This window comes from Anas platyrhynchos, chromosome 3 (assembly GCF_047663525.1).
Source record: "Anas platyrhynchos isolate ZD024472 breed Pekin duck chromosome 3, IASCAAS_PekinDuck_T2T, whole genome shotgun sequence".
NCBI classification, from domain to species: domain Eukaryota; kingdom Metazoa; phylum Chordata; class Aves; order Anseriformes; family Anatidae; genus Anas; species Anas platyrhynchos.
In genome coordinates this window covers 13,122,562-13,143,730 of record NC_092589.1, presented here as the reverse complement: position 1 = coordinate 13,143,730, position 21,169 = coordinate 13,122,562, and the positions used below count along the sequence as shown (strand labels likewise).

The 21,169-nt window shown below is 47.9% G+C and overlaps 1 protein-coding gene across 2 annotated transcripts in view; it reads right to left on the bottom strand.

Annotated features, from left to right (window-relative positions):
- The window catches only part of SERTAD2 (SERTA domain containing 2), a 121,618-nt gene that overhangs the window by 41,645 nt on the left and 58,804 nt on the right, over positions 1-21,169 (bottom strand). The gene's annotated exons all lie outside the window — the stretch shown is intronic.

Genomic DNA, 21,169 nt, shown 5'->3' with positions numbered 1-21,169 from the left:
TGTTCGTGTTACGTAGTGCACAAGCAGCACACACAACAAATCACTGTCTGCTACGCTGGGAGAAATATAAACGGATAAGCCAAAAAATATGCAGATGCATTTATGTTCCCCCCACTCCTCCCTGGGTGCTTTTATATATTTGGTTCGCATCTAGGGTTCATGTAGTTCACGGTATCTCAATATAGCAATCATGCACTGATGACTACTACGGTTTAGGGACACCTTCACGACTGCCACATGAGCTGCAGGAAGCCAAAAGCTCGTGTACAACGCTAAAATTCCCCTTTTCAGCTCTCTGAAAAGCCCCTGAGTTGGGTAGAAGGAGGCCTTTGGGGCTGTAGGAGATGAGCCCCAGAGCTTCTGCAGCTCTGAGTGTTTTCCTTTTAACCCAAGTTTCCAACGTGAAAGGAGATGATTTCTGCCTCTTGCCATGATGAAGGCAGCCACCCGAATGTGAACTGAAGGGCAGAAAAAGCGAGGGAGCGCAGAGAGAGAGAGAGAGGGAGTTGTAAGTCACACGTGGTCTCCGCCATCTGGGTAACAGTCACACTTAAATAAGGAAATCAAATGTCAGTCCACCACTGCCCTTTCCAAAATGGATCTCTACCGAGTCCCAAGCATGCCCCGCTCCGGAGGCAGAGCGCCTGCTCGCAGGAACAGGCAACCAGCAGGAAATGCACACAGGGAAATAAGCGGAGCCTGCCCCCTCCTCTCTCCAAGTCCTCTCCAGTTGGTATTTTGCACGGAGCTGTACAAGAGGGAGCAGGAGAGGAAGGGGGCGGTGGGAGGAGAGAAGGGGGAAATGCGGCATTTCCCATCAGCTCGAGGGGAGGAAAGGCATGGGGGGAAGTGGCGGAGGAGCCGGTCGCAGACCTCTTCCACCCAGGCAAGTGCAGCTCAGGAATGAGCAATGCACGGAGAGCAGGGGAAGAAACAACAGCAGGCAGGGGAAAGACAAAGAGAATGCAGGAGGCAGGAGAAGAGGGATGGCCGAAGCCTACGGGATGAAGCTCCTTGGGAAAGCTCCGTGTTTTGGTGGGACAGACTGTGAAGGAAACAACCAGATACACGTTCCAGGTTAACAACCAAAAAGAAAGCAAAATGGTTGAAGAGTGCATCTAAATACAGAAGAGAACAGGCCCTGTCTACGGAAGAACCATGGTCTGGAAAATACCAGCAAAAACATGGATGATGGGAGGGGTGGGGGAAGAATGAGAAGGGACAAAACAGACTACAGGAGTAGGATACAGGGTTTGGGCCTGCTTTTGCACATTAAAGTCCTCATTCATGTTCACGTCTAACCTCATGACGAGTTAAATCTCAATTTCAGCATAAACATCCCACTTTGAGTTAGCGACCCAGCAAAGGATATTCTGCCACCACCACTAGCCAGCCTTCTCTCCGAACCAAGGATGCACCAAATATCTGAAGTTGACTCCATCTGAAAGCTAAAACAGTACCAGTAATAGTAACAACTCCTGGCTGAGTCACGTCTTCATTTTAGGCTACACACATTATCCATTCAAAGGATTTCATTTGGAAATTGTTATTGTTGAAGCTTTTTTTCTTTCTTTTTTTTTTTTTTAGGAACTCAGATGAGTAGGAACAACATTTCCTGCTCTATGGATGAGAAGCTTTTTAGAGCATTACAAGGTTTTTCCTTCCTCCTCTTCCCAGTCCTCACACACCTCTGTTGGTGAGAGCTTTCCTTCCAGATGCTGTGCTTCCCGAGGACGGCACCGGAGAAAAGAGGAACGATTTCCTTGCATCATTTTAATGCTGACTTGGGGGCTGACGAGAAGGGTTGCATGGGTGCAGTGCGCGAGCAGATGAAGCTGCAACCAAATGTCTTCACTCTTTCTCTTGTAACTTGATACCTGGCTTTAGCGATCCCTCCAGCTCTTGAATTAGGAATGGAAAATATGAGAGCTCTGTTTCGCAGCAAAGGTTTAGACACACGCACACACACACACAGAAAAAAAAAAAAAAGAAAAAAAAAAGACAGCTCTGGGCTACTTGCAAATGGTATTTGCTTTACGCTGGACTTTAACACCTGACAGGAACAGCACATGCAGGCTGTGTGTACGCACACATTCCCACTCCTGTGCTACGCAGCGCTGCTCAGACTTGTCAGAGCTGGGAGCTGGAAGCCTGGACCTGAAGCGGGCCCAAAGCCTGGATTTTAAAGCCATTCCCTTGATTTTGTACCTTGCAGCTCCGGCTGCTGCGGGTGCAAATAGTGACATTGAAAAGGAACCAGCTTCCACCAGCTGCAGGAGGAGTGAGACCTTAGAAACGCCACTAGCTGCTGTCTGCAGACCTGCAGGTCATTGCAAGAGTAAGACAGGATGCTGGCCTGAAGCCTTCATAGAAACATCGTCCCTAATCATCGCACACATCTTCCAAGTCCCTCGAAAAATATTTTTCAAGCATTCCCCTCGCTATTTATCCCCTTACATGCTCTCTGCCACACAACAAGCAAACTTTGGATCCCCAAACTGCAGACAAACACTCGTGGCAGTTGGCAGCGGGACCGGTGGGCCCAGGCTGCGGCGCGTTCGCGTGCTCACAAGGCAGAACCTCCTCGCCCAGCGATGCCTCAGCCATTTCAGTGACACAATTACAGCGTTTGCCAAGTCGCTTGCATCATGTAACACGCTGCGAGGCTTTTCACGGCAGCACGGCTCGCAAGCTTCCCTTCGGGGGCCCGTTCCCAAAAGCCCCGCTGCAGCCTCCTGCCACCCGTGCGTTTCCTCACCTCTGCGCAAGCAGCAGCGGGGATCTGCGCCTCTTGTGCTCCTCGTGGAAGGGGGCTGCCCTGCTGAGCTCGGTGTAACACCGAGCAAGGTGACTGTCACCTCTCAGAGCGTCGCCCAGCTCGTTTACACACACAGGTTTTGATGCAAGACAAGGAATCAGTGAAAAGAAATCTGTTCCAATCTGAGGGATACAAGTTTGTGGTGGCACCGAGTGAGAGAGGCCCATTTTTAGCTAAGGCAGGATTTCATCCTGTCCTTCGAGCCAGCCAGCGATACTGACAGGTACCGTCGAAGACACAGGTGGAAACCAAGCTTAACTGTGCCTCCTGCCACGAGAGCATAAGAGCACTCATTTTATTTTATTTTATTTTTCTTTACAGACCAGCTACAAGATTCCCAAAGCAGCGTGCTGTCGCTGTGAGGTGGCACGTACCAACAAAGGCATCCCTTCTTCAGGACGGTAAGAACCGAGCAGTGTGCAGTGCAAACTAAGCAGCGTAAAAACACACTGAATTAAGCAGTGCTCTGTACGAGGCTGCTGGTTCCTGAGCTGAGGTTTGTAGAGATCTGGTGAGCTGCAGGATATTGGCTCTCCATCTTGCTTCCAGCTGCTTCTACAGATGTCCGGGCTCCTCATTGCCAAGAAGAGCTAGGAGGCTAGTGAAAGCAGCTGGAAGAGAAGGAGGTGGAGGAGGAGTCAGGCTCACTGGCTCTGGGAAGGGCACGAAGAGGAGGAGAGGGAAGCAGGCACTGCCCACGTGTGCTCCACAACTTTGGCTGAAGGTGCTGACCACTACGAAAAAGCATCGTGTACCAGCACAGGGAATAAGGCACGGGACGGTTTAAGGGTTGTCCCCTCCACCCCCATTTTTTATTTTTATTTTTTGATTGAAGGGAGTTAGGGGAGCAAATCAGGGCACTGAGCAGCATCTCTGCAAGAAGCTGGGAGTGCAGGGGGCTGAGACTCAAAGAACCAACAAGGAGGGGGCGAGAGGAAGAGAGAAAAATAAGGTGATCAGATATTAGCGGTGTATGCAAGAGCAAGAGAATCGGCGAGCAGATGGGAGGAGGGAAGAAGAAATGATTAATAGAGAGTGCGAGGCCCTTCCCCCTCCCTCAAGCAGGACTAATCACGTGGAAGACAGCTAAAATGTTACTTCCTAATATTGCTTTGCTGCGGTAGCTGCCACATGACAAGGAGAAGGAGCCTGTCCCCAAGACAAAAGTCTCCCTGGGGCGTGGGGACACCCCCCCTGCAGCAAGGCGGCCGCCACCTTTTGACTGCCGGCGCTGCAGGGCCGGCTGTCGGGACACATCTGTCATATCCCGACGGCTCGGATCTGTGTGCTCTTGCCCCCGAGCCTAAAGCAGCCTTCCTGCTTTCAGCCCGCTCGCCTCCCGCGGAAAACCGACTGGCCTTCTTGCGCAAGCTGAGCCTGAACGCCCAACTTCCCCGAATCAGCAGCCAAAAATCTGCTCACCTGATGTCAGAGCATACCTCTGACCGAGCATTTGCGGAGCCACACCTGGATACTAATCCCCCGCCTTCTCAGCACGAAGGCACGGCGCTTCGCTACCAGACACATTGACCAAAGGCCCGGGGCAGCTCTGTGGCCGCCTCTCCTTGGCCTCCTCTGCTGCCTCGGGAAGCACGGGGTCCCCTTGTGCTGCACGCTTCTCGGGCGGGCTGCTGTGAATTGGGGGAGAAAGAAAGGATGTGACCATGGTAAGAAATGGGGCAGCTGGAAAGGTAGGGGCTCCTGGGGTTTTCTGGTGGAAATTTGCCACCGGGACTGCCCCGCGCTCAGCTCCCAGGGGACAACCAAGGTGGAGCCCTGCTCCTGAGGAACGTGCTACACAGCCTCCGTCTGATGGTTCGCAGGTGCGATCACGTCCATCCATCTCCTCAGGTTCCTCTTCTTAGGATTAAACAACGCCACTACCTTCATTTTCTCCTCACAGGCCACATCTGCCAAATCACCCGTTGCTATTTTCCCCTAGGGTTTTTTCCCTCGACTGTGCGAGTTTTGCTGGTCTGGAAGGCTGCGAGCAGGACTGGCTCAGGGCTCCAGCTGAGAGCTCCCCACGCTGCGCCCTCCTGCTCACAAAGCCCAGCCTGCCTTCCTCCCAACTGTCCGAGCCCGGTGACTCACGTTCAGCCTGGAATCCACCCCTCCCACATCTGTATAATTTGCAAGTGCAATTAGCACGCGGAGCAGAAAAAGCCCCAGTGTCCCTCCCGGGGAGGACAGGCAGGAACTGACAGCTGTGGACAGAGCGGTGCCGGGGTGCTCGTGACACTGCCCCACGGCAGCCAGAGCCTGGAATTTCCCCTGGAAGTAACCGGCAGCTACACGAAAGGCCGGAGGGTGAGGGTGGCGAGGGTATCGTACAAAGGGGCTCTGCTCACGATGGAGCGCGGCGCTCCGCCACGCCATGGAATAAAAATAAGTGCTGGGAGGGAGATAACCACATCTGATAAAAAAAGTGCAAAGGCCTCAGCGAGACGCAAACGCAAAGGAGCATTTGCCTGATCATGACCGTGGAGCATCCAGAAGAACCCATGGTGGTATCTCCTGCCCCTCTTCTGCAGGATCCCACGTCCTCAGAGCTTTCAGCTTCTTTCCAGGGAGCAGCTCTCCTTCGGCAGCGAGCAGCAAAGCCGGCTAACCCCACAGCAGACACCTTTTCCACCAGACCCTTCCCCTCCAGAAATTGCAAACTGCGCTGTGGTGGCAGCTACCCCCAGACAGGTACAAAGCAAGCGAAGTTACGCGGTGGCTGAAGGCGAGGAGGCAGAGGTAGCCGGCGTTTTGCCTACATTTCCCTCAGACAACTGAGCTGGAAGGCCCTGAAGGCATTTCACGTACAAGTTCCCCCCCCCCCAGCCTCCTTTCCCCTGTGAAGGAGCAGCAAACATGCCCTGGGCTGCAGCAGTGCCTGGTCACCATCCATAGCTCGTGGGCAATATGGCAGAAGGGCTCTTTGATCCCAAGCAGGGTTTCAGGGCAGCAAATTGTAGGTGTCCTACAGGGCGATGTTTATTAAACCTGTCCCACATGGTACTGGGCTATAAATTCCATCAGTTGCCCACTGTTTAAATAAATTAGTTTTCTTAGGAGGAGGAGCGCGCTGGGACTGGTTATAAACACATTTGACTAAAATTCATCCGATCCCTCCCCCAGTTAGGCAGCTGGAAGGACTTCGCCTTTATGCTGGGGAAAAAACAACGCTCAAAATTTGCTCTTTTCCCTTATTCCCAGCGTCCATGCTTAAGAGCAAAGCAAAAACCCAAAACCCAGCCTGTGCCTACCCCTATGGCTTGTATCAGCACGCATATGGCACAAGCTCAAGTGCCAGAAAAGGAAGGAGATCTGAAGGTCACTGGCTTGTTGGGACCTCCAGCAGCAACGTAGCTGCTCACAACACCAGTGGAGACCTCAACCTTTGCTTTAGATGTAAGAAAGCTCAGCAGAGGGCACGGTACATGCCAACAAGATTGCCACAAGATTATCGCATTCACCAGCACCACAAACCCAGTCCTGGATAGTTTCAGCCCCGCAATAACCAGCTCCTACAGCTAAGGTCAGATGGCGTCAAACTGAACGCTGTCCGTGGCAGCTGAAGATGATGATGGTTGTCTAACAGCGAGTGGACCACCTCAAGCAACAAGAATGTGGTTTATCTACTCCTTTATACCAGATTATTTATAATAAAAAAGTCACTGCAGGAGATTGTGGAAGATAAACTAAGATTTTGGCTTCTATTTAGTGAGGAGTAGCCTCACCAAATTAAGTTGGCACGGTATGGGAAGGGAAAAAAAAAGTTTGATGCTCTTCATCATCGTATTAGGATTTCTCTTCTAAGTATGGCAAAGCTTTGTAGTTTTCCTAGCTCCGTACACCATATAAATCCCCCAATCAGCAAGATTTACTGCGTTCGGAAGTACTGGGTGGAGTGCTCCAGCAGAACTGGACCACTGCTAGAGAAGGATTTAAAATAAAAGTGATGTCAGGAAATGGGTGGGGGCAGGGAAGGGGAGAATAGCAAATGACATAGCCCACGACCAGGAAACTCACTTGGCAAGACGTGTGGAAAACCGGAGGTCTACAGGAGCGAAGCCCCATAAAGCAGTGCTCGGGCTGCTCCCCACGTTAATCTGTTCCCGTTATCGGAGCTCAAAGAAAAGAGGACAGTTGCCAGCTCTGGAGAAATGGGAGCGGTGCCAGCTGACGACAACTGCGATAGGCAGCCGCCCGGGCCTGGGTGAGGCCTGCTAGCGTGTGATGTGAGCTGGGAACAGGGGAGGGAAACACCAACTGCAAAAAGCACCCCCTGGCTGGGTAAGGAAGGTAAGGGAAGAAAGAGGCAGCATCCTGCATCTGTGCATCGGATTGTTATCAGGGAGGAAGTTTTCCCAGAGCAGGATAAAACCAGGAGGCCTCCCAGCAGCCAGCAGAGTAGGCACCGCCATCCTTAGCCAGATGCAGCGCTACGTTGCTTTCAGGGGAGATCTGCCGAGACAGATGTGAAGCAGCAGAATGTTTTCACACCTGCAGACAGAGCAGCAAACCCCTAAAAGCTCCCCAGAAAAGGGGCGACAGCAGAGTCACCCCCCTGGGTCTGGTTAATGGAGCCTGGGACTCCCAGGTAACCCCGATGGCCATGTTAGGGTGCCCCTGGATGTGTGCGGTGCCGCAGCTTGCAGGGGAGCGTGGTTTTCTGGTTCCTAGGCTGAGGAGTTACCTAGTGACGAGCCACCTCGAACGCAGGAGCTCCCAAGATGGGAATAAGATCGCAGCAGCCGCAGGATGGTAACGCTGTCACTGCTGTCCTCTCCCTGAGCTGGGAGATTTGCTGGGTCCTGCTGTGCATGTGTCCGTGTGTGGACACACAGCTCTGTGCCGCACACCACAGAAGCTAAAGAGGAATGTCGGAGGGATTGGAAAAGGAAATATTAACATCAGGAACTCAACAGAGCAAAGGGGATCACAAATACGCTACAGCAAAGGGAATGTTTGAGGGCTGGGCTCAGAGCCCAGCCCTCCTGAGTCCTGCCACCCCATCCTGAACATCCCCTGCTCTCCTCCCCCTTTTTCCAGCCCGGGGACTAGGAGTTCCCCCAAGCAGACACCTGTTTTGGAGGATTTTTTGGAAAATTATTCTGCAAAGCACCTACACTCCTGGATAATTTGAGCAGTAACCAAAAAAAAATCCCCCTCCAAAGAAACCATGAAACCTAAATAAAAAACAACACGAGCCAGCTTCGAAAGCCAAAAAATGTATTAACATAGCATATTAATGACAAATTTGGGACGGCAGAGAAAAGCTACAAGTATGCACAACATGGGAGAGAGTTAAAGTGAAGACATCTGCCAAGAGGATAATTCAAAGGGATGGAAGTCTCTGAAGTCATCGATAGCCTCACAACAGTCCGTAGCAGTAAAACATCAGGTACCAAAGCAATAAAAAATTAGGTGTTTCATTTAAGAGCGCCTCAGCCTGGAAAGATATTTCTGTTGGCACCGACTACTTTCTGATGAGCAAGCAGGAATGCAAGACACACAAACGGCTCTGCACCACAGAAACTCAAAGCTGCAAGTTAGCAGATCTAAGAGCTCAACCAGGTTAGAAGCAAGAGAATCACGGGCAGAGGGTTTAACTACTAGGTCTGGCTTTTCACCAAAAAAAAAAGCACGGAGACTACGCATCCCTTGGAGCACCCTGCTCCGCGTGCCAAAATGTTGCACTTCACATGTGCAGTCCCCTTGAAAAATGAGCATTTTTCATTCCTTCATTTTACTGCAAAGTAATTGTTCACAGAGAAGGCAGGGTCGAGCCTCCGTGCTTTATTCTCCTGCACTAAAAACACTTTGCTGCTCCTTTGCTCTGCTATACTCGTGCTGAGAACTGAAAACTTCACTTTCCGTGCATGTTTTTCCTCGTAGTCTCTCACACACGTGCCCATCTCAGCAGCAAGGGCCCACGTAACACTTAGCTGTGGGTACTTTTGATAAGGCCGAGAAGTCTCCGCTTGTAGGGCGGCCGAGCTCGGCAGCCATCCAGCGCGCTCGCTCGTGGTAGATAGCGCTTGGCTTTCGGCAATCTGGTGTCAGGACGGCCGATGATTTACCACCACTTCTCTGACTTTCCAAGAGACAGAAAACACTGGGATACGCTGCGTGAGAACACAGCTACCACTGGGATGGTGTTCTTTAAGGCTGTTTAATTAGGCCATGAGTCACACATGATACAACAGCGCGCAATGCAGTTTGGGGAGAAGCAGGCTTTAGCCGCGACTGTGAGATAGTGGGGTTTGGCCCCTTGGCCTAGAGGAATCTCTTTTTCCCACTGATCAAAAGGAGTTAAAATTAGAGGAGCAAAATCAATCAATTGTGGCTGTCTGAGCGGTGCTTGGAAAGCTCCTGCTGGCACTGTAACATAGCACTCCCTGCGTACACCCTCTCTGCCATGCGAAACCAGTAGAGTCACTACCCGAAACTAGAATCACCAGTTTGTTTTAATTTTGTGTGTCTAGTTATTGGCAATTCTCTCTTTAGGTGTCTGTGCTCCTGCTTAATTACCCCAAGTCTCTGCCTCTGGGCAGTGGCAACTCGTACAGTCACTCACCTGTATCTCTGGCTACGCGAAGGAAAGCACCTAAGCACCTTCTGTCCCCTTCACACAGAGTCCAAACCCTTTAAAAAGGGTCTGCAGGTGACACTGACCCCATTGCAGCCAGCCACAGCTGACTTTCCAGGGCCTGAGCTTCACACAAACTGTCCAGTCCACTTCCCAAAACACCATCATCTCACTGGGGGTAATGAGCATGTTTTAATGGCCAGCAGCTTCAAGAGCAGCGCTCACTTTGATAGCATTGGAAATACAATTTTATTTTTATTTATTTATTTATTTATTGCTTTGCTTCAATTTGATATGTCTGCAGATCTGAAAGCAAAGCTCCTCCAATTTTGTTTTGTTTAGTTTTGAAATCTCGCAAGGATACTGAATTTAGTGCCATTTATACCCAACTTCTATTCCAGGCTTGTGTAAATCACTGCCCAACTTTACCCAATTTGCCCCAGGAAAAGTTAAGGAAAATTTATGAAAAAGAAAACCTGAAGTGAAAAAGATCTTGTCCAGTTTCTGGAACAGAATGTGTTCTCCAGTACTTTTTTTTTTTTTTTTTTTTTTAATATACAATGACACAAAACCACTGCTGTAAGAAGAACATGCACTTCAAGTGGGAACAAATGTCACTAAAAATATTTCGGTGCTCATGTATACCTGCACACAAAGGACCACATTATACCTTGAATTACACCCAAAAACCAGCATTATCTGATGATAACTAAGGAAAAAAAAATGAGCTGTTACGTAAAGTTAAATAAACTGCAAAAAGCTGCAACGTTAACGCACTGTCGGAGTGGTAGGTGAAGAGACCAGACTGAAATTACACACCAAAGCCCAAACTGAAATAACCAAAATCCAAAGAACTTCTCTCCCCCTCAGAGCCAATGCATGCTCCCAGTTTCTCTTTGGTAAGTTTGTGGATATTTTTCTCCCTGCTAGCTTTTTGGTGCATCATTCACCAGCAGTCTTGCTAGCAGCATTAACATCACCATGGCAAGAACAAATTCAGAGACCGAGCCCCTTGCATCCCACCAGAATGAGGTCACTTCAGCTTAAGGTTGAATGACACTGTCAGAAAACCACCAGGGTATTCTGCCCGTGATTGTGCCCATCCTGAATACGGAGACTGCTTTGGAAACTGGTTAATTACAGGAGGGGTGGTTGGCCTTTTTTTTTCTTCCTTATCATGGTTAGTTTTCCAGACATCTGTTAAATATGCTTCGCTGATAATAGATGAAAAGAGAAATGCATGAGTGTTTTGGCTTCAGCGCTCATTAGGCGCACAGAGCAGTACGAGCCTTCCTGCTCATTGATAGGATCAGTGTCAGACCTTGCCCTTTCGTGCCTCTAGCCATACCACCTTTAGCTGTGATCTCGGCAGCTCCTGCGAGCCAAGCAGGGTCAGGTTGGGTCAACAGGCAAAGGAGAGGCCCCCGAGGAAAAATCCAAGCGCTGCAGATACTAGAAGTGGTAGTGATGTGGCAGCGCTGCTCTTCTCTCTCAGGGCTTGCCTACCCGCAGGGACGCTGCTGTATGGTCAGCCAGCTGCCGATGTGCAGCCCCGTATCTCGCAGCCTAACAGCTCCCCGCGTAGATATCGAAGGAGAGATGCCCTTATGCGAGGCAGATAAGGCCCCTTTCAAGCCAGATATCGCGCTATCCATCGAGGAGAGGTTAGGGCAGAGCACCTCAGACACACTGCCTTGCACAGCCCACACCTCGGCTCGCTGCCCTGTAAGCAAGCCCGGAGCCAGTAAGGTTGATCCAAGGATCGAACAGGTTTTCGTACCCCAGGAAAAAAAGCAGGCTCTTCACAGAAAAGTCAAATATCCCAATCAGCCAGCTGTTAAAACCCCGATCAGCTTCCATTTGGGTTACCTTAAATTCTTTAGTTTGCCGCTGTACCCCGCAGATTCTCCCCCTTCCTGTCCCACTATCCTGCTGCCAAGCAGTTGCTGTGTTCCACCCAGTACCGGGCTGCCTACCAGGAGAGAGGAACAGATCCTACATGCAAGTGCATATTGTTTGCAAAGTGCATTAGGATCTTTTGTGATTAACCCTTAGGAGTGTGACCTGCTGACTTAGTTTTTGTTAGCGTTATGAGTGCAATTCACAATGTGGTCGGATACTTCAGCATTTTTTTGTGAGCAAGCTCTAAAACCCTTTGGAAAAGGTTTACAGGAGCATGACTGGCTTTGCATGCCTATAGAGTATATATGGTAAGTGTAGCTCCTGCCACCACCGTAACTTGGCCCTGACTGGAGATGGCATCGACTCCAAAGGATGTTGTTTGCAAGAACTTTTGTAATCGTTGCAATGGAGACCGTAGAGAGAAAGCTGTAAGAGTCAGATGAGGAAAATCCCCAGAACTCTCAAATATCTACTCTTCAGAGCCGAAATGATTTCATAGTCACACAGCTTTAATAATGGGACTTCCTCAGGGACACGGTATTAAACATTCAGAAGCAGCATTTGAAGAGAAACTGTATTAGCGACTTGATTTCTGAACTTTTCACTTTCAGCTACCTAGAGGTATTCAGAGCTGCTCCTAAAAATGACACAAAGCGACTGCGTTTGGCATTCTGCTGGGGGCAGGGAGGGACACACTCAGCTTCTCTTTCATTAATATTTCCTGCAGATAAAGTTCAGATTTCCATTTTATCAATTTATCAATTGACATTTTTAATTTCTCAGTCCACTGAGTTGTTTTTAAGAACAGTGCCTGCAATAAGAGCGCTATATGAAACCCAAAAGAATTTACCGAAGTCCCAAAACACTCTAGTTTCACTTTCCACTGATCTCGCAATGAGCAGTCCATCAGAAACTCAGCCTGATAAAAACCTTATATGAAAAATGGAGGGGACAGGAAGAGAAAGCAAAAGCAAACCACGAAAGTCCTTTTCTGCTGTGGCTGCCTGCAGCCTCCAGAACCATCCCTGCACACACTGTGTATTTAGAAGGAAGAAACAACTGGATTATTGTATAAGGCTGGTTTGAGTGAAGTACAGGGTAGTACAATTTCAGGCTGCCTCTTGATGTTAATAGAAGAAAAACTCCAGATAAATTGCCACAAGAGTCTTTAAAATTTCTCACATCAGGAAATCGCACATAAAATAACCAGGAACTCCTCCTACCTCCTCCCCCAAAAAACCTGAATCCGCAGCACAGCGTTGCCTTACTGCTTTTTTTCCTTAGTACATCATAGGCGCTGTACAACCTGAGAGCAAGCAGCAAGATCACTCCTACAATTTTACTTAAGTAAATTTTTACCTAGGTGCACGTCAGTTTTTCCTGTCGACTTCACGTGTGTGACATGACAAAGCCTCTGCATCTCCGTTTTTTCTTTTATTTGATGAAAAAAAGTAAAGAGCAAACCAGCCTTAGGAGACAGCTGAGAAACCTATGCCTTACTTCAATAAAGCAAAACAAAACGCTTTTTGTCTCTTCCGTCCAAAGGGAAGCCTACCAATTCTGGAGCAAACAAGTGCAAAATAAAGCAGGGTTTGCATAAGCCTGTACATACTGCTCATTTTTTGGTGTGATTTTACAGATGCCATGTCCCTATTAAAATACATACAGCTACGCTTTCTCTCCCAGTTACTGCCACCATCAAGGAAACCTGTCAGAGCAAAGGAAAAAAAAATCTTGTGGCTCACAAAATGTTGTCGAAATGCAGAAAGGAGTTAGAGAACGGATTGTGAAAGAGAAGTGCTCTGTAGCATCTGTCATTTATAGTAACTTTCTAAGCTAAAGCTAATAGAAAATGTTTTCAGATCCACATGTTGATCTGTTTATCCCCCCTGGCTGTTTTGTTTAAAGTAACATTCATTATTCAAAAAGAGAAAACAAATACAAACTAACAGAAAAAAAAAAACCTACTGCTAGTGAGAGCTGGGGCCTAAGACAGCACGAAGAGATAAGGAGACCCTAACAGTTGTGTGGAGCCCGTGCTGATGCCGCTATCGCAGACCGCAGCTCTGCTGAGAGCTTTGGTTGGCGAAGCCGCAGCGGGTGCTTGGCACGGGGCGCCAGCGGCTCCTGGCTCCTCCACGCAGCCCTGCCAGAGCCCAGTGCTGCTGGAGGAAGCGAGGCTGGGCCAGCAGATGTTACTAACACTTACTCCTGTCACCAGCAGAAAGGCCGAGAAAAATCTTGAAGAGGCAGCAACTTGTTTTCTTCGTCAAGAATTGGGAGATGGGGCTGGGGGAAGGGAGCGGGATGGCACCCCTCGGAACTGCTGCTCATTCAAAGCGGTCTTTGTTGGCGTGCCACTGCCTGAGAGTTACTGCTACCAAAAAGAGAAATAAAATCAGCATAATTAAAGGAGGTTTCCAGCCATTTTAATTCAACACGCTATTGTGTTAGAGAAAATTAAGTCAATTTTTAGTGGTAGAAGCAGGCAGTTCAGTTGCAAGACGGTTTTTGTTCGCTTTTAAGTGCTCTGTTTTATGCAGGGTGGAAAATAAAATCAACGAGGTATTTGTAAGGGTAAAACCAGGGGGCCTCGACAGGTAGCAGCTTTACCCTCAGTTGAACAGAGGGCTGAGTACTTCTTACTAGGTTGTCAAAATAGCTCAGAACCCCCTGTTTTGCTCTGTGTAGGACCTGTGTAGATAAGTCTGCTTCTTCCTGCTCATGAGTTTCCCCCACTTTGCTGCATTTCTTCCTCCCTATTGGGCTTCCAAGGCATTGCCAACTATGGGAAATCAGTAAGTTCCCTGTGCTTAATGTTACCCTTAATGTGAAACAAGGAGAAACAAGGTGGAACAAAGAAACAAAGAGAGGCTTTCGAGGCTGAGAAAAAGGCCACGGGGAACTCTGGAATGAGCCCTCTGTTGGGTGAGACACGAGACAGGGAGCAGACACACAGGTATCATGTGCTCCAGAATGATGCTGAGCCCACTGGGGACAAATAATAAAAACAAGGAAGGAGCAGGCTATGGTGGCTCTGAAACAGAGAGGAGCACTGTGGCTCCCTTCCTTTTTGATCGTGCTGGTTTCCTTCAGCTGGAATCCCACCTTCATGCCAAGAGCCGTGAGCACCCAGCCAAGTGTGAAACCAGACCTGCGAAGCGTGCTTGGGTTTTTAAGTTTAAATGGAGCTGATGCGAGTTGCAGAGTTGTTATTCTGCTCCTTCCCTCTGCAGGAGCACCTCAGCGCAAACAAAAAGTCCCCAACAGCTACGGGGGACTGTCCTCCACCTCATTAAACTCGCTGATGTTCCTGCTGGAGCAGACACCGAACAGGTCAGGGAGCAGCTCCTGCTTTCTAAAGCAGTACAGCTCCTGGGGTAACAGCGGGTAAGACATCTTCCTTCAGCTCTCAGCCTTGCCCAGAGCTGTTTGTGCAGCCTGCTCCCATCTCGCCTTGCTACCAAGCACAGGGAGAGGCCATTCTTATGATGATGCTTTGCTATTCAGGAAAGCGGTAACCATTTTAGAAGCACCCAAGGGTGCAAAGGCAGGAGCACGCAGCAGTGTCACTTACCCAGACTTCACCGGGCTTCGTGCAGAAAGGGGAAAAGTGGCTTTTCCGTGGGTACTGCCAGAGCCAAGTGATTAACTAAGAACTGCAGCTTCACTCTTGTTTGGTTGGCTGTTTTTAAAGCCCTTTGTTCCACGGAAATCTTGAAAAATACCACCCAGCAAGGATCTAAAAAGCAATTAGAGTGCAAACAGAACCATCCAGCAACATTTCATCACAAGTCTTGCAACATTACCTTGAAGGGACTGACCATAAGACTTCAAGACTTTTCTGAAACTTTGAGGGAGAATAATTAAGATGTACAGCCAAATCACACCAAAATTACACCCTGATAACAGACCAGCCTCTTTATGAACCTTTTCAGAACTCTCTAACCAAAAGCAAATTCAAGATTTTTTTTTTCTCCCCACCACTGGTTATGTTTCCATATTATTGGACCTCTGGCCACATTAAAGCAAAACTTAAGACACTGCTTGACACAAAGTGACCTGTATCCTTCACAGCCATCCAGTGAGCTTTGTTACATGCAGAAAAGAGCAGAGGAGCGCTGGCTATCCAAAGCAAAGCACTGGCAGCAAATGCAAATGTCACACACTTGGAGGTAGGAGCAAAACACACAGGCCTTTCCCACCAGCTCATCTCCCTGCTTCGGGCAGTAGCAGAGGCTGGTTGGATGAGAGATGGTAAAGGATGGCAAAAAAAAAAAAAAAAACAGACAACAAAACAAAATAGAGTTTTTCTCCTGCGTGTCTCCTCCCACTTGTGGCATAACAGATCTCCAGCAGGGCTGCAGCGGAGAGATTAACCGTCTTCGCTAGCTGCTGCTGCAGTTTTTGGAAGGGGAAGTTCCGCTGGGGCTTGTGGCAAGCCCCACACGACAGAGTGCTGCTGGAGCAACCCAGGAGGAGCTCCTCGCTCAGCTACGCCTGCTCTAAGCACCGCAGCCCTACAAGTCATGATTTCACCCTCCACAGGCACAAGCCTGGCCCCAGAAAGGAAGCACGCTGGAGGGAAGGTGCTAGCAGCCTGCCACAGGAGCTAGCAAAGGGCGATAAACAGACCTAGGGCAGCCTGCTCCAAGCACTGTACGCAGGTAACGCTGCCCACGCCCGGTGGGGACAATCCAAGCAGCCTTTCTCCTGCAAGGTCACATCCGCACGGGGCTGCAGCCGTGATGCTGGAGTTGCCACTGGCCCTCGAGCCTAAGAAGTGTGGCTATTTAGCCCGAGATTTCAGAAAGTTTTGCTTCAGCCAATTCCTCTTGATCAAATTCTTAACCTGAGCAGGCAACCCCTGTGCTACCGCAAGCTCTCAAGCACGAAGTATCCGAAGGCTTGGCTCCTGGTGTCCTCTAGACCAGCCCTGGGCTTTCCTCGTAAATCACAAACGGTCAGGCCCTGCCACACGCCAGCCCCTCTGGGGAGCAGGATGTCAAGCAGCCACACCAGCCTCCAAGGACTGTCAGGACTTCCCGGGTTTTGAAAGAGCAGCAGCTATTCATTCACCCTTTCCTTCCCCGCTGTGAGATCAGCAGCCCCAGCCGGACCGCTCTTTTCGAACAAGATGTGCAGATCTCTTCCACTCTTGCTTTTGATCTCTTTGAATCCTCTGAGAAGTGTGGGCTCACACAGATGCTTGCTTTCCTGCCCGCTTTCAAAGAAGTTGCAATCTGTAAGACTTGTGCATTGCCATCAGATTTGCTCACAAGCAGGACAAACCCCACGCTGGAGCAGGGCCAATTTTTCTTTCTCTCTCTCATTCTTGTCCCTCCCTACTTTGACAGATTTTGTTATTAACCTAGGCTGGATATACCCTAAAAGCAGACGTAAAAGTTTGGACATTAGAAAATGTTAATATTGGCAGTTATTCACATTCTCTTCCAGGATTTCACAAACTCTGCAAATCCCTGGTGACGGGACCTACATGGAATATGAACTTTTTGCTATCTCTGCAGCAGCACAAGAAACAAAGCAGAAACTGATGCACTGTTCTTCATAGACTTGAAATATTTGCTTAGAAGCGTTCTTGAGTCCAGAACAGCCCATCAAATAGCTTTTCTGGTTGGGTTATCAGCTGTGTTACTTTAATATTCCGATTTTCTGTCACACAACACAACGATTTTCATGTTTGTTTTGTCCTGTTACCAGAGCAAACCATTCATTTTTAACTGTTGGTTTTGGCATAGGAGCACTCTAAGTTCATAATGGAAATGTGTTTTCAGTGGTAGTGCTGAACAATAGAGAAGTCTCTTTCAACTGTTGGGTTATGAGGAGAACCATCTGTTATTAAATTTAAGTCACAGTGGCTCTGTTTCAGAAACGCAATGGAGGCTCCGCTAACTTTGCAGTCAACACATCTGTAGCATTACAGGAAAACAGCCACTTTGCTAAAGACGTTATCTGAAACCAGCACCACAAAGCGGTGTCTTTATTCCAGCCTTATTTAATAACAAAGAAGGACTCAACACCTTTAAAGTAAACCTTTTCTGGGTGTTGCGGTCGAGATTTGGGGCTTCAATGATTTATGTGCTTATATCCTAGCAAAAGGAACAGAAATGTATGGAAACTAGGGAACTTAGTGAAAAGCTCAGTATCACCAGGCCCAGTTCTTTGAACTATATCTACACCGCATAAAGCAAACATCGGGAATTAAAATCATAATGAAAGTGCTTTATTCAACACAATAGGAAAGTCAAATTTCATCATCTGCTTGATTGACTGTTACACGGCACTTTAATTGTTCTCCAACTTCCAATACAGCGCAAACGCTACCGAGCACTCGGGATTTCAGGAGCTGGAAATAACAATGGGGAGAAGGACTGCAGCTGCCAAGATGGGAATCAGAATACCCTTCGGTGCAAGCCTTAAAAATCACCTCTCCACCTCAGGGAAGTTATCAGGAATTGCTCTATTATTTCTGTCATTAAGCAGCCATTCCTCCCCCCACCTTCGCGCCGCTTCCTCTCAAGTGCGGCCAGAGATTATCAAACCCAGCGATAGCCTTTCAACAGCTTGGCCAGTTGAAAAATCTCTCAAGTTATACTGCTATCACCGCTGCGCGAGCTGACGTCAGGCTGTTGTTTGCTGGAGATGGGTCGGTGCCAACTTCCACTGAGCTGAAGACAGCAGTGTCCGGCCTCTTTTGGCTGTGCACAAGCAAGAACAAACTCCTTGTGTGTGTTTGCATGCATGTGCACATGCTGGGGGGAGAGAGTGCACGTGTGTCTATTTGCAGGCACTCACAGACGTGGGAGGGGGGAGCTACTTTTGTTTTCCAGTCTAATACCAGAAGTAAAAGAGCAACAGAAAAAGCAATAGTCTTCTGAGAAACAGCAAAGGAGAGAAAAGCAAACGCTGCCTGTGCAGCGTATGCTATCAGTGTATGGAGAAAATAGTCAAAACACAATGGAGTGAAAGAAGGCTCAGGATACTCACAAAAATCTAAACAAAAAAACTTACAGAATTAAAAAAGATGCTTGTCAAGAAAAGAACTGAGGTGAAAACTGGAGTACTTCACAATAGATGAAATGTGTACGTTTTACTGGGACCGTTAAATTTTCAGAGTAACTACATTGCCTTCCTCTGCTAGAACTCAGAAAGCCCCAACTTCGGGTTAAGTAAAATTACATAATTAAGGTTTGCTAAACAAAAAGACACTAAAATATATTAGAGATGCATGAAGGAAAAAAAAATCCTATGAAGTTTGATGTTTTCCATAATGCTTGTTCATTTATGTCAGCCCCCGCAAGGACCAAACTACTTGTGAATAAGTGGTGTAGAGGGGAAGGGACAGAAGATGCAGGCCGACGCCAAGTTCTATTTTCAAGCACAACTTTCATCCATTACAATCATCTCAATAGCTGCAAGGATCTGCTTGAAGTGAAGAGTTCCACCAGCAACTCTGCTGGGAAAAAGCCTTCACTGTCTGTGAACACTAGATGCAATTATTCGCACCTCAAGGGAGGTTTCCAGCGTTGACATCCAAGCGCAGTCCACCCCTGTAACCTGAGTGAAAGAAGTCCCTGGCCCCACTCGATGACTTCTCCCCTCAGCACCCAAATACACACTTCTCTGCCTTCTTCCTTCCCACAAGCGTATCACGAAAGCATCCTCAGATGCGCATCAACTCATTCTCCTGGCAATTTTGACTGTCTTACCCCATCTCCTCACGGAACTCCTCTTTCACATCTAAAGAGCTTCTCAAAAGTTTCTATTGAGCCATCTCTCCAAAGAGGTTTCACAGACCATTAATACTGCTCTGTAGGTTAACCACAGACAACATAAATAATTGTTTTCCTCCTTGTTTAGGGAAGTACCAAGTTTGAGATCCCCCCCCCCTCAACACCAGCAGCACAGTGCACGCAGAAAATATGTAAAACTGCGGGAACTTGGTTTCAACTAGCAAAATTGGTGAACTTTTCTTCTCCTCAGGTCCAATGTTTTATGCTTAAGTTTATGAAGACACCTAAAAAAGCTGGCAAGTGGTATTAAATTGATACTCTGTCAAACAAAATACATGCTGCCTTCCTAATCTGAGATGAATTTTGAGGGCTGGTGATAACATTCACTGTGGGGGTTTGGGAACCCGTACTCTGAACCAATGTGTTGTCTCCTTATGGTACTGTTTGCTCCTCTCAGTCAATTTCTCCTCAGTGCTGGCTCAAAGATACCAGACAGGTCACGACCACCTAAAACAAAACTGAGAACTGGCATTTTGAAGTCTAGACGTGATTTCCTCTTTTGGAAGTCTTCTCATCTCTGTACCTTCCTCGTGTAACCACACTGTGGTAAATAGTTCTCAAGGTGGCCTCATTTAGACCTTCTGCATGCAGACAATAGTTCAAAATAGCATTTATATCTTTAAAGCAGGAACCATACGCTAATAACTTGGTTGATAGCTGCATTGAATCAGCGACGCTTATTTTTAACGCTTTCACCTTTTGCTTCACATCTCGGGGACGAAGGGGGCACAGCAGAGATGATACATTGGTACACCAGGACCTGCATCAGCATCTCCTATGACTTCTGTAACCCCCTCTCCCTTGGAGGGCCTCCTGGTATTCTGTGAAAACCCTGCTCTGCACATGGTATATCTGTAAAACTGCGTTAACAGAGGATTTCCAGTCACGCTCATGAGACTTCGGTCCACTAAAGCTAGGGTGAATAGCATCAAACTTCACATCGGTGTGCCAACGGGGACTTTGCCACATGGACAGGTGAATCTGAGGGGGAGTGTTTGCTTTTGTAAGGCTGGCACCAATCCTTTCGGGCACCTATGTGGAAATTCAGTGTGTTGCAGAGCCTTAATGGGTGGCTTTACACAAAGCGACCCCTAAGGAGCACCGTTCTGTGGTCACCTTGGTTTATGTTCTCCAGCTGCAGCTTTTTGAACCTCTCCATGTTCTGCACTTCGAAATTTGTTCTGATGACAGGCTTTCAGAACGTATGACCACAGATTACCTACATTTTATTTATGCATATGCATATATCCATAACGCAAATATATACCCTACGCATGGTAATATTCCTTGGGCTGGCTGCCTTCATTTTACACTGAGCTGGCCTCTGTATATATTGCAAATAAGTTTAGCCTCTGTCTGCATTCCGACGACACAGTTTGACCTTTGTTTTGCTGCGCTCTTCAGCTCTTTTACTGCTTTTTCATTAGGGAATCATTTTCACTCACCCTGCACTTACACACTGCTCTGTGGAATAAACAGCTCTATTTCTCACTCTGAATGACTTTCAGTTTTATCTGTCTGTTAAAGGTGCCGGGAAGTTTTTGGTCTGGAGAATTATGTCAGCACTGCTCTGGGTAAGGGAGCTGAGCACAGTCGTGACTGCACCCCCCCGAGAGAGGTGAATTTCTAGTTGCTAAAGCTCCTAGTGGGGGACTGGAGCTCCCTTCTGCTCTGCAGGTGAATCCATCCCATGTAACATTCAGAGTGTGGATTCAAGAAGGCCAGAAAAAAATTTGAACTCCAACAGCCCTTTAAAATTCCAGCTTCTCTAAAGCTAGAATTTGTTTTCAATCTTAATCTTTAACCTAAAGGAGTTGAAACAACCCAAAAAGAAAAAGCTTTGATTTTAGGATTACCTAAAATCTTATTTTCTTCATGTTAACAAGAGATATTTTTCTTGTTTCTGTTCAAGCCAACCCACATTTCTGGTTCAGCCACAAAATCAAAAGCAACACAGATAATCACGGCTCTAATCACTTATATCATTACTGCCCAGTTTGCTAACTATTCAAAAATAAAAACCCCATGACTGAGTTTTACACAACTGTGTAA